This window comes from Cetorhinus maximus, chromosome 18, assembly GCF_964194155.1.
Source record: "Cetorhinus maximus chromosome 18, sCetMax3.hap1.1, whole genome shotgun sequence".
In the NCBI taxonomy this organism is placed as follows: domain Eukaryota; kingdom Metazoa; phylum Chordata; class Chondrichthyes; order Lamniformes; family Cetorhinidae; genus Cetorhinus; species Cetorhinus maximus.
In genome coordinates this window covers 58,803,588-58,817,230 of record NC_135896.1, presented here as the reverse complement: position 1 = coordinate 58,817,230, position 13,643 = coordinate 58,803,588, and positions in this window count along the sequence as shown.

The window sequence follows — 13,643 nt, the reverse complement described above, 5'->3', positions numbered from 1 at the left end:
TTTAAGTCAACAGCTTACCATCTGGAGTCACAAGGAGCTTTGGAAAGATGGCATCAAACTTTAAAAACTATGGGTTGTCAGGATTATGCGCAGGATTGGGATACAGGAATTCCATTTTTGTTATTTGCTGTTAGAGACAGTCCTAATGCATTGACTGGTTTTAGCCCTTTTGAACCCATTTATTACAATGAGGTAAGGAGACCACTGAAATTGATTCACGAGAAATTAGTGTGTCAAAATTCAGAAACTATTCTCCTGAATTATATACCAAATTTCAGGGAAAGAGTGAACAGAGCATGTGAGTTGGTTAGGGAACATTTAAAGATATCACAGCAAGTGATGAAAATGAAGGCAGATAAGAAAGCTAAAACTCGCAGCTTTGGTTCTGGAGAGAAAGTTCCAGTTTTGTTACCAGTACTAAGTGATTCATTAATTGCAAGATTTAGTGGGCCTTACAGGATTGAAAAGAAATTGAGTGAAGTAAATGATCTAAAAAATACTCAGATAGAAGAAAGAAACAGATGGTGTGTCATGTAAATATGCTTAAGAAGTACTTTGACAGGGAAGAGGAAAAAAAAGAGGTATTAGATGGATGATGAGAAAGGGGTAGAAGTGCATAACTCTGAAATTGATTTTCTTCTAATCAAATTAAATAATGAGGGTTTTTTTTTTTGAAAATTTAAATGACATATTGAGTTACCTTCCAAACAATTGTCAAAGTGAATTGGAAAAGCTATTACACTCACACAAATCTATTTGTGGAAATATGTTGGGGAAAACACATTTAGCTATACATAATGTATGTATAGAAATACCATCTTCAATAAGGCAACATCCTTATAGATTAAATCTGGCAAAGTTATCACATGTACAAAAAGAAACTGATTTCATGCTTCAAAATGAAATCATTGAGTCAAGTTGCAGTAACTGGAGTTCGCCTATTGTACTGCTACCGAAACTGGATGGAACATAAAGACTGTGTATGGATTATCAAAGGTGAATGTGATGAAAGAAGCTGATTCATAATCCATACCATGGTTGGCAGATTGCTTTGAGAAAGTGGGACAAGCAAATTTATCACAAAGATTGACTTGCTAAAAGGATATTGGTAGGTACCATTGTCAGAGAGAGCAAAGGAGATATCAGCTTTTGTAATGCCAGGTGGACTATATCATCCTAAAATCATGCCATTTGTTATGAAGAATGCATCTGTGACATTTCAAAGACTGACAAACAAAATAATTGCAGGTCTAAGCAATTGTGCTGTCTATATTGATGATCTAATTGTTTTCAGTCAGTTATGGGAGGAGCATTTACAGCATCTGGAAGAATTATTTACTTGACTACAAGGAGCTAATTTGGTGATGAACTTGGCTAAAAGTGAATTTGCAAAAGTGCAGGTTATGTTTCTAGGCCATTCCATTGCACATGGTAAGGTGGCTCCGAGAGATGCGAAAGTCAAGACTATCGTGGATTTCCCAGTGCCTACAACAAAACAAGAAGTTTTGAGATTTCTGGGCATGAGTGGGTTTTACTGAAAATTTGTACCAAATTTTAGCCAAGTGGTTGCTCCACTGACTGAACTATTAAAAAAGAACAAGATGTTCCAATGGACACTGGAGTGTCAGAAGTCATTCGATAGTTTGAAAACTGTATTAACTACGACACCAGTTTTGGCAGTACCCAATTCTACCAAGCAATTCAAGTTGGCTGTTGATGCAAGCAATGTATGCATTGGGGCTGTATTGTTACAAGAAGATGACACTGGAATTGCAAAACCGATAGGGTATTTTTCACGGAAGCTGAATGTACAACAGAGACATCAAAAAAGAGGCTTTGGGTTTATTGTTAGAATTGCAGCATTTTGAAACTTATGCTGCAAACAATTAATCAGAAATAATTGTTTATACAAACCATAATCCTTACAAGTTTTTGGACAAATTTCAAAACAAAAGTGCAAGGCTTTTCAGATGGAGTCTATTATTCCAACCATTTAATCTACAGATTATACATATTGCTGAAAGAGAAAATCTGTTTGCAGATGTGTTATCATAAGTTTAAAGCTTAAAGGAAAATTGGACATTTTAAAAAACCTAGATACTGAACTGGAGTGATTTCTGTTGATACCAAGGACTTGTGTGTATATGTAGAGTGATGTTAATCCTTGCATCTGGTAATTTAATAGTGTAATAAGTATAGGAAATAGTGTGAGATGGGTTATTAAAAATGATGCCGTATTTTAGAATTATAACACTAATTTTTTAATAAGGAGGGAGATGTCATGAACCTATTAATGTATATATTATTGGAAATTATTTTTCTTGTAAAAATAGAGGTTTAGTTTGTGGGCGTATCTTAATTGGATTAAAGCCAGCTGGTCTGGGTGCTTTGATGTGTACTAGTTTTGAGATGTAAGAGAGGTAGAGTGCATTTGTATTTTTTTAAGTAGAGCATTCAAGAACTGGGGTGAAACCTAACACCTAGCTAGCAGAGACCAAGCAATATGTTTATATTACTAACAACATTGGTACTAAGAAAGGAGTTTTATTGTTAGAAGAGATGAAGTTTCAAGGGGGCTGGCGATTCAATGAGAATTTACATTTAATGAGCTGTGCTGGATATAAGAGACAACAGTTTTTGTGTGTACAGGGCAGAGGCATGTAACAGCAAAGCCTGTAAGCCTACCACTGTGTCTGCAAGGAACCAAAGTGAAAGGGACCTCATCTCGAATTTGTAAGGTAAACATGCTTTGCCTGGTGTCTGCTTAAAACTGTATGGGTAGCTGTTGCCTTCGTGGAGGTTAGTCTGGGAATTTGTTAAAAGTTATGATAGTAGTAATTTTTTAGCCATGTGTATGTGTTTAATGTATTGTAACTTAACAACATGTTCCATTTAGATTAAAATAAAAACCTCTTGAGAACCTGGTGGTCTGATTCCTGAATTTAGAGTTGCATCTCAAACATACCCCTTAAAAATATAATTTACGTTTAAAGTTTCCCTCTGGGATTTTTAAATAACTCAGCTTTACCATCAGCTGGGTCATAACACCATGGAAAAGAAGAATGGCGCAAAGATGGCACAGGCTTTGTTGTCATGAAACTTCTCATCAGTGAGTTGAATTACTTTCTCAAGGGTGTTAATTATCATCTGATGGTGCTTAAATTCCTCCAGCATAGCAACAGGCAAGCAACTCTTATCAGTCTGTACACCCCTACCATGAGCAACCCTCAAGGATAAATCCCATGATGGCCTTCACTCCTTATTTGCTACTATACCAATGTCAGACAAACTAATAATTTTTGGTGACTTCAATGCAAGAGACGGTGCAGATCATCAGGGTGGGAAGGGGTCATCAGAAAAATGGGGTTAGCAGTTGTAATAGCAATGGTCGCCTCTATACAAGCAAGACTTGCCCTGCATACCAGCATCTTGCCACTTTCAGACCAACCACTTTAATTTACATGCGAACATACAAACATATAAATTAGGAGCAGGAGTGGGCCATTCAGCCCCTCAAGCCTGCTCCGCCATTTGATAAGATCATGGCTGCTCTGGTTGTGGCCTCAAGAATGCTTTCTTGCCTATCCCCTATACCCTTTGACACCCTTTTCAACCAAGAACCTAACTCAGCCTTAAAAATATTCAATGATCCTGCCTCCGCTGGTCTGTAGGCAAGAGGATTTCACAGGCTAATGACCCTCTGAGAGGAAAAAAACATCTTCATACTACAATCTTTAATTGGAGACCCCTTATTTTTAGACTGTGTCCTCTAGCTTTATCCTCTCCCACAAGGGGGCACATCCTTTCAGCATCCACCCTGTCAAGCCCCTCAGGATCTTTTCTGTTTCAATAAGGTCCCCTCTCATTCTTTCAAACTATAATGTCTTTTATTCTTTCATGGGATGTGGGCATCGTTGGCTAGGCCAGCACCCCTAATTGCACTTGAGATGTTGCTGGAGAATCACTGCACTCCATATGTGGTAGGCACACCCACAGTACTATTAGGATGGGGTTCCAGGATTTTGACACAGTGACCGTGAAGGAACGGCGATATAGTTCCAAGTCAGGAATGTGTGTGGCTTGGGAGGGAACTTGCCGATGATGGTGTTCCCATGCATCTGCTGCCCTTGTCCTTCTAGGTGGTAGATGTCGCGGGTTTGGAAGGTGCTTTTGAAGGAGCCTTGGCGAATTGCTGATACAGACCCAATCTGTCCAACATTTCCTCATAAATTAACACCATCATTCCAGGAGTTAGCTGAGTGAACCTTCTCTGAACTGTTTCTAATGCTACTATATCCTTTCTCAAAACTGCACATAGTATTCTAGATGTGGTCTCACCAATGCCCTGTACAATTGTAGTAAAATTTCCTTACTTTAATATTCTATTCCCCTCGCAATAAACAACAACATTCCATGCGCCTTCCTAACCATTTGCTGCACCTGCATACTAGCTTTTTGTGATACATGTACCAGGACACCCCAATCCCTCTGTACACAGAGTTTTGTAATTTTTCTCCATTTAAGTAATAAACTGTTTTTCTATTCTTCCTGTCAAAGTGGATGAGTTCACATTTTTCCACATTATTCTCCAAGTTTTTGCACACTTGCTTAACATATCTAAATCCTTTTGTAGACACTTTATGCCCTGCTCCACTTGAGCTGCTTTTGGAACCTTCTGAAGATCAGATGGCAGGACAAAATGCCAGAGACTGAGATGCTCACCTGGGCTGGTATGTCAAGTATCCACACCATATTGAGACAGTCACAATTGAGTTGGGCTGGTCATATAAACAGAATGTCTGACATTCACTTACCAAAGTAAATTTCCTATGGAGTGCTTGAGTCTGGTGTGCACTCTCATGGCAGTGAAAGGAAGTGCTAAAAGGGCACTTTGAAGGCTTCACTTAGGAGTTTTGAGTCCTGGAAGAAGCTCGCCCAGAATCACTGCACCTGGCACAATCAAATAAAAATGGTGCAGCCTCCATCAAAAGCAAGCGCACACCAGAGGCAGAGAGAAAACGTAAGGGGAGAAAATCCTAAGCCAGCATCTCAATCAGAACTCAGTTGTCTGCAGTATCCTGTCCTATTTGCAGCAGAACCTTCCAGACACATTTTGGCCTTAGCATACTACGTACCCACCAAAAACCTACCAAACACCCCAGATGAAGAACGTGGTTACCTTTGCCTCAAAGGACGGGGAAAAAGTAATATATTACTCTGAGTCCTCATTACCCTGATGCCCTCATTTTACATTCTAACCTCTTGCACGGAATCTTATTGAATGCTTTCTGAAAATCCAAATTCATTACAACCACTGGTTTTCCCTTACCAATCTTGCTAGGTATATCCTCAAAAAGCTCACACAGATCTGTCAAGCTTGATTTCCCTTCCATAAATCCATGTTGGCTCAAGCCAATCAAGTGCCTTGTCATCATGGTCCTAAAAATACATTCTAGCCTTTTCCCGGCTGCTGATATTAGGTGACCTACCAGTCATTACCTGTTTTCTTCCTTCCTCTTTTCTTGAATAGCAGGATTTCATTTGCTGCCTTCCAATACCTAGGGGCCTTTCTAGCATCTCCAGAACTCTGGAAGATCATAACCAAAGTATCTCCTGGGATGGTAGGCAGTGAGCAGTCTAAAGGTCTCTTGCGAGACAGGAACACAAATCCATTCATGAGAAAGGAAACTCCTGATCTCAGACTTCTCACGCCCAAAGCCTGTGCCTTTGCTCGTGCCAAAAGAAATGCTAAACATTTGAGAGGAATTCTTCCAATTGCATATTGGGAGATTGCTGAAGTAGGTTGGAGATGTTGATTAATAAAGCTCACAAACGAATATGTATCTCATGAATTAGTAGGATAAAAGACAAATTTTGACTAATGATAATTATTACATATATATTGAATTGTAGCCTTGACACAAATTATCATAAAGCAGCTTACAATATAAAACAATGCGTGAAATGGAACATTGCATGGAGATCTTAAACAATATTACCTATTTTGAACCAAAGAAAGGTGCAAGAGAATCGATTGTGTGAATTGACTGACACCTTTTAATTATGTTACTGGCATTAATTTGTAGGAACAGTGATATGGCATTTATTATCAAAATAATGAGTTGTTGAATTACACAGTTGACTACAAGTGTTTGAAAACTCGAAGTAAAATTATTCTAAGGTAAAAACTATTAGTGTATATTTTTGTGAAATATCAGGAAATCCTCTGGTGCATGTCTTTAATTAAGCAATCTAATCAAGCTTGCAGAATGTCAATTAATGTGACAATTTTAAAAATTCATTCACAGGAAATGGGAGTTGCTGGCAGGGCCAACATTTATTGCTCATCCCTACTTGCCATTGAGGAGGTGGTATTGAACCGTCTTCTTGAAACGTCCTTCTTGTCCTTCCTTCAAGGCAAAGATGACCATATTCATCATCTGGGGTGTATGGTAGGGTTCTGGTGTGTGCATAGATGGTTGCTATGGCTGCTCTATGCCCGGAAGGTTCTGCTGCAGGATACTGCGGGCGAATTGAGTTTTGGAAGAGTTGCTGGCTCGGGGTTTCCTCTTCTGGCGTTTTCTCTCTGCTTCTGATATGCACTGGCTTTCGAAGGAGGCTGTACTATTGCTGTTGGTCTGGACTTCCACATAGGTCAAACTGAATATAATGGCAGTTTTCCTTCTCTCAAGGACATTAGTAAACCAGATGGGTTTTTATGACATTCCGGTATTCTCATGGCCACATTATGGATACTTGCTTTTTATTCCAGATTTACATTATTAACTAAATTTAAATTCCCCAACTGCCAGATTGGTGCCTGGTTGCAGCCCCATGTCACTGGATCATCTGTCCAGGCTTTAAAATTACTAGTTCAGTAACTTAGCCACAATGCATCATACCTACATTGTTGGACTGTAATGTTCAATTAAACATTACCTGTTTTAATTTTCAAATGTTTTTACAATTTTCAACATGATTATCTTAGAGTAATCCTTAGATTGTCAACATCTACAAGGCATCCTGTGCTCCTTGGAACTGCCATGTTTTTATAATTTTATCACACAAACTGTGAAGTCCTGGAATCTAATTAGATCACTGATGTAGTTCTGAGATTATTGGAAGCTTATTAATGTAATACTCACTTTTAAAAAAAATCCTAATAAAGTTTGTCTTGTAAAACTATTGTTTTATTTTATCTCCCTTGCATCCTATTTTGTCTATCTTTCTTTTCTATGTTCTTTCTTTTTATCTGTACAATTACTGTGCTTTATTGTCGATCACCTCTGGGCATCCCTTCTTCATTCGTGCACTCAGAACCAAACCATCTCAAAAACCCATTGGGCAAAATAACTCATCGGCAGCCCTGTGAAGTGGATGTTAAAACAGGGCATCACATTCACACCACTGAGTGTGGATATGTGTTGTGGGAGTTAATAAATTCCTTTTTATTTCTTCTGTTCAGGCTCACATAACTACATTCAGTGCCAGGCTTAATGACCTGCTTCAAATCGTCTATAAAGTGCACTCACTGAAGGGAGCAAAAACATTACCAAGAGTGAAGCAACATTATTTTATTATTTAGTTCACCTTACTTACATTATGAGGACAAATATTGCTTGAGGAAGAGTTGAGGCTATACCATTAAAAATTATTGATAATATTATTGATAATAGTTTACATTTTAATAATTGCTTAAACAATCTCTTTTTAAATGTGCAATTTATTCTTCATATCCAAATAATCTTATGAGTAAATTATATTTTTGTTGCAGATTCTGGGTACTTTTTTAAATATTGAAGAACAACCATTTTAAGTCTATGGATGCTGAATTGCAGCCTACAGGTTACTAAGCAACAGGCCATCCCTCCAGGAATATGCAGGTTGTACAATCACTGATGATTGAGTGGATTTTGATGCAGGGCAGAGCAACTTCAGATCTACATTAAACAACAGTGCATTATTGTACTTCAGACCATATGCTTTAGGAAAAAATATTGAGTGGTTATCGAATAATGACTTAAACTTATTTATCTACATAACCAATGAACAATTACCATTTACACTTTTGAGAGCTATATGATCTTTATAAAGTATGTAATTACACAATTTTTTGTCAACCGTGGGATAGAGGTGGCACTCCTACCTCTGAGTCAAAAAGTTTTGGGTGCGATTCCCATTTCAGAGACTTGGGTGCAGAATCGAGGTTGACACTCTGGTGTAGTACTGAGGGAGTGCTGCACTGACAGAGGTGAGGGTTAGGGGTAGGACAGAGGTGTCACCTCCGACGAGACATTAAAGCAAGATCTTGACTGTTCACTTAGGTGGATGTAAAAGATCCCACAACACTGTTTGAAGAAGAACAGGGGAAATTTCCCCAGTACTGGGTGATATTTATCCCTCAATGGTTTAAAACCGACAGCCTAAGCTTTTTATTTCATTGGTGTTTGTGGGAGCTTGATGTGCATACATTCCCCACATTTCCTACATTACAACAATGATTACACTTCAAATGTAATTCATTGGCTGGAATGGTTTGGGACATTCTGTGGTCATGAAAGGTGTCATGTAAATGCAAGGAAGGTGGTGGCATAGTGGCAATGTTGTTGTAGTAATCCAGAGGCCCAGGCTAATGTTCTGGGGACAAGGGCTCAAATCACACCATGGCAGCTGGTGGAATTCAAATTCAATTCATTAAACTCTGGAATTAAATTATTGTAAAAACCCATCTGGTTCACTAATGCCTCTTTAAGGGAATTGACTGTCTTTATTTGGTCTGACTTACGTGTGACTCTTAAGTGCCCTCTGAAACGGCCTTGCAAGCCACTCAGTCATATCAAACAACTGCTAAATGAAATTGGATGCATCATTCAGCATCAAATTTGTTACTGGAAACAACAACCCTGCAAAGCCTTCCTTGCTAACATCTGGGAGCTTGTGCCAAAATTAGAACAATCCCACAGATTAATCAAGCAACAGCCTGCCAGAGTCATACTCATCAAATCATACCTTACAAACAATGTCCCAGGCACCACCATCACCATCCCTGGGTATGCCCTGTCACACAAGTAAGACAGACCCACCAGAGGTGGCGGCACAGTAGTATGTAGTAGACAGGGACTTGTCCTGGAAGTCCTGTGTTGACTCAGAAGCCCACAAAGTTGCATGGTATCAGGTTAAACATGGGCAAAAAAACTTCTTGCTGATTACCACCGACTGCACCCCACTCCCTCCGCCCCCTCAGCTCTTTCATGATGAACATCAATTGGAGGGTGGTAAGAACACAGAAAGTGTCTAGATGGTGGACTTCAATGTCCATCACCAAGAGTGGCTCAGTAGCATTACGGCTGACTGAGCTATCTGAGCCCTAAAGAACATAGCTGCTAGACTGGACCTGCGGCAGGTGATGAGGGAACCAACAAGCGTAAAAACCTATATGACCTCGTGCTCACCAATCTACCTGTCGGAGATGCATCTGTCCATGAGAGTATTGCTAGGAGTGACCACTCGCACTGTCCTTGTAGAGGCAAAGTCCTGTCTTCACATTGAGGATACCCTCCATTGTGTGGCACTACCACCGTACTATAGACTTTGAATCAGTCTAGCAACTCAAAACTCAAAACTGGGCATAATCCCCACTGCACCATTACCATCAAACATGGGGAATCAACCCTGATTCAATGAAGAGTGCAGGAGGTAATGCCATGTGCTGCACCAAGCATATCTGAAAATGAGGTATCAACCTGGTGAAGCTACAACACAGGACCACTTGCCTGTCAAAGATCGGAAGCAGCGTGCAATAGATCCCACAACCAATGGATCAGATGAAAGCTGTGCAAGAATGCCACATCCAGTTGTGAAAGGTAGTGGACAATTATTTTTTATTCATTTGTGGGATGTTAGCTTCACTGGCTAGGCCAACATTTATTGCCCACCTCTAATTGCCCTTGAGAAGGTGGTGGTGAGCTGCCTTCTTGAATCACTGCAGTCCATGTGGTGTAGGTGCATCCACAGTGCTGTTAGGAAGGGGGTTCCAGGATTTTGACCCAGTGACAGTGAAGGAACGGCAATATATTTCCAAGTCAGGAGGATGAAAGGCTTGGAGGGGAACTTCTAGGTGGTGGTGTTCCCATCTATCTCCTGCCCTTGTCCTTCTAGATGGGTCATGGGTTTGGAAGATGCTGACTAAGGAGCTTTGGTGAATTCCTGGAGTGCATCTTGTAGATGGTACACACTGCTGCTACTGTGCGTCAGTGGTGGAGGGAGTGAATGTTTGTGAATGTGGTGCCAATCAAGTGGGCTGCTTTGTCCTGGATGGTGTCAAGCTTCTTGAGTGTTGTGGGAGCTGCACTCATCCAGGCAAGCGGGGAGTATTCCAGCGCACTCCTGCCTTGTAGATGGTGGGCAGGCTTTGGGGAGTCAGGAAGTGGGTTACTCATTGCACTATTCCTAGCCCTTGTGACCTCCTCGTTTATGTGGCTAGTCCAGTTCAGTTTCCGGTCAATGGTAACACCCAGAATGTTGATATCTGGGCATTCAGTGATGGTAATGCCATTGAACTTCAAGGGGCTGGCGATGGGTGAATTCTCTCTTGTTGAAGATCGTCATTGCCTGACACTTGTGTGGGCGAATGTTACTTGCCACTTGTCAGCTCAAGCCTGGATATTGTCCAGATCTTGTTGCATTTGGACATGGGCTGCTTCAGTATCTGAGGAGTCATGAATGGTGCTGAACACTGTGCAATCATCAGCGAAATCCCCACTTCTGATCTAGTGATTGAGGGAAGGTCATTGATGAAGCAGCTGAAGATGGTTGGGCAGAGGAAACTACCCTGAAGGATACCTGTGGTGATGTCCTGGAGCTGAGATAACTGACCTCCAACAACCACAACCATCTTCCTTTGTGCTAGGTATGACTCCAACCAGTGGACATTAGTGAACCAGATGGGTTTTTACAACGATCAACAATAGTTTCACGGTCATCATTAGATTTTTAATTCCAGATTTTTATTGAATTAAAATTCCACCATCTGCCATGGCAGGATTCAAACCCAGGGCCCCAGAGCATTACCCCAAGTCCCTGGATCACTAGTCCAGCGACAATACCATTACACCATCGCCTCTCACTTAAACAACCAACTGGAGCAGGGGGCTCCACACAGAATCCCATTCTCTCTGTCGTTGGGGTCAAAATCCTGGAACGCCCTCCCTGACAGTGCTGTGGGTGCACCTACACCACACGGACTGCAGTGTTTCAAGAAGGCTGTTTATAACCACCTCCTCAAGGGCAGTTAGGGATGTGCAACAAATGCTGGCCTAGCCAGTGACACCAACATCTGTGAATGAATAAAAACAAGTCTTTCTTGCTTGCATTTTCTAACCCTTTTTCTTTCAGAATTCAATGGGGGCCATTTTTCACCTCCACTGCCTGGGCAATATTTTGGCAGAGCAGATAGCCTGTTGGCTGTAGAACCTGCTCATTTCCATCCCATTTATTTCAATGAATGAAAATCAGGCAGCTTTCTACATTAGGCAAGTGATCCTCTCTGCCAGGTTACAGTCCAGATGGTGAAGGCAATAATGACCCCCTTTGTCTCCTTCTGAGAAACAGTGCCATGAGTACTTTGCCCAGGCAGGCATTCGTCATTTGTGAGCCCAGATTATGCACCATCAAGGTTGTCCCCTATCCAATATCTTCATCCATAATTGCATCAGCGGGGATGGTTTGGATTACTTTTTCTAGGTATTTCTAGAGTAACAATGATGTATTTTATCGTTAATTTCATGGGCCTGGTGCATGCTACCTGCCATTTAAAACAACTGGGCCAACCAGCAGGACATCTGAATGGGTGTCCATAACCGAGATATTATGGATTTGTGTAGCTCTAGAAGGAGTTTCAAAGAAAAAGGCCTGAATTTTTCAGGCGATGGGTGGGCTCGGCAGGAGCGGGTGGGAGTGGTTGCAAAGCTGATCGCCACCCACGATTGGCTCTGCACAGCCATTTTACGTGGGCGGGCCAGTTAAGGCACACCCAGTGTAAGACACGAGCATTAGCGCTCAGCGCCAGCTGTGCGGACAGGGGGAGGAGGGAGAGTCGGGTCAGCACTCTTTCGTGCATGTGCAGAGCTACCTCAGGGAGATTGAATCGATATTGAAATAGTTAAATAAATGGAGGAAAACTTTAATTAAACATGTCCCCTCATGTGACTGTGCCACATGAGATGGAACATGTTTTTATATCTCGGAATTTAAAAAAAATTATTTAATAAAAGCTTTAGGAAACCTCGTCCTGCTCATGGACGTGAGGTTAAAAATGTGAAGGCTGTTTGGCCTTTGTGCCTGTCTACCAACCTTAAGGTTGGACGGGCAGTGTTAACAATTGCATTAATTACTTTCTTAAAGGCCTTAATAGGCTGTTTAAATATCGGCAGGGGCACAGCCAATTCCGGCGCACACCCGCCGAACGAAACATCGCTAGACAGTGCAATGATGTAGGGACGCACGCCCGATATCATCACGCGTCATTTTATGTGTCAGCATGTTGGGCCCGCCCCCGCATGCCAGCTGAAAAATCCTGACCATGGTGTAGCAAAATACTGCAGATGCCGAAAACCTGAGATAAAAGCAAAAAAAATGTTGGAATTGCTCTGTAGAGACAGAGAGCAAAACAGAGTTTCATCAGGCAGGCTATAATCGGAAACATTGGCCTGGATTTTCACCGAATGGGGTCTGGCTCAGAGCCCTTTAAAAATGGTGGGAGAGTCCCGATTCCAGGATTCTCGACACTATTCCAGGTCTTTCGGATTTTTGGGAGTACCTTTATAGGTTGCGGGCTGGTTCCTGTCAAAAGCCTAAATCTGGCACTCCCAACATGTTGGGGTAGGCATGTCCTACTTTCTAAAGGCTTTTCAAGATTCATGGTTCACGACCCCTCAGAGGCTTCGTGAACCCTCATCTGCCACAGGGGACCTGTCAAAAAGTAAATTCAAAAAGCCCCTCATGTCCCCTATGCCACGCTCTGCCCTTCCACCTGCCCATATGTCCTCTCATGCCCATTGACTCACTGGATACTTTATAGAGCCAATGAACCCTATAATGTATAGCGGCATGTGTAAAAAAGGATTTGAAAAAAAGTAATTCATTGATAACTTCTCCTGTGTTGAAAATAAAGTCTGCACTCAAGCTAATCAAAGTATCAATCATTCAGACCCTTTGAAGTATCAGACATCACAAACCACAAACCCCTGAAAGCACAGCTTATGTAGACAAACATTATGAAATTGACAGCAGAGATCCGAGAGCCTGAGCTGTCAATGAAACAATGCTTCCTATGGGAAGCAGGTACTCTTGTGCTCTAAAAGCTGCCTGGGCTCTCAGCCAAGCATACATAATGAGGATTGGCTGAGACCCCAGAAATCCATTTGAGTTTCCTGAAACAGTTGCTCCCCAAAGGAAATATCCTTTCATTTTTGGGATTTAGGTGATCTGCTCATGAGAAATATGCTGCTATAGACAGATTGATGACTAGGAGGAGGGAAATTGTTTTTTTTCCCTCAGGTTTTTAAGTGCAGAGGTACATTACTTTGTGGCCAAGATGAGGAAGCAACACTGAATTTACATGTATTAGAATCAAATGTATTAAG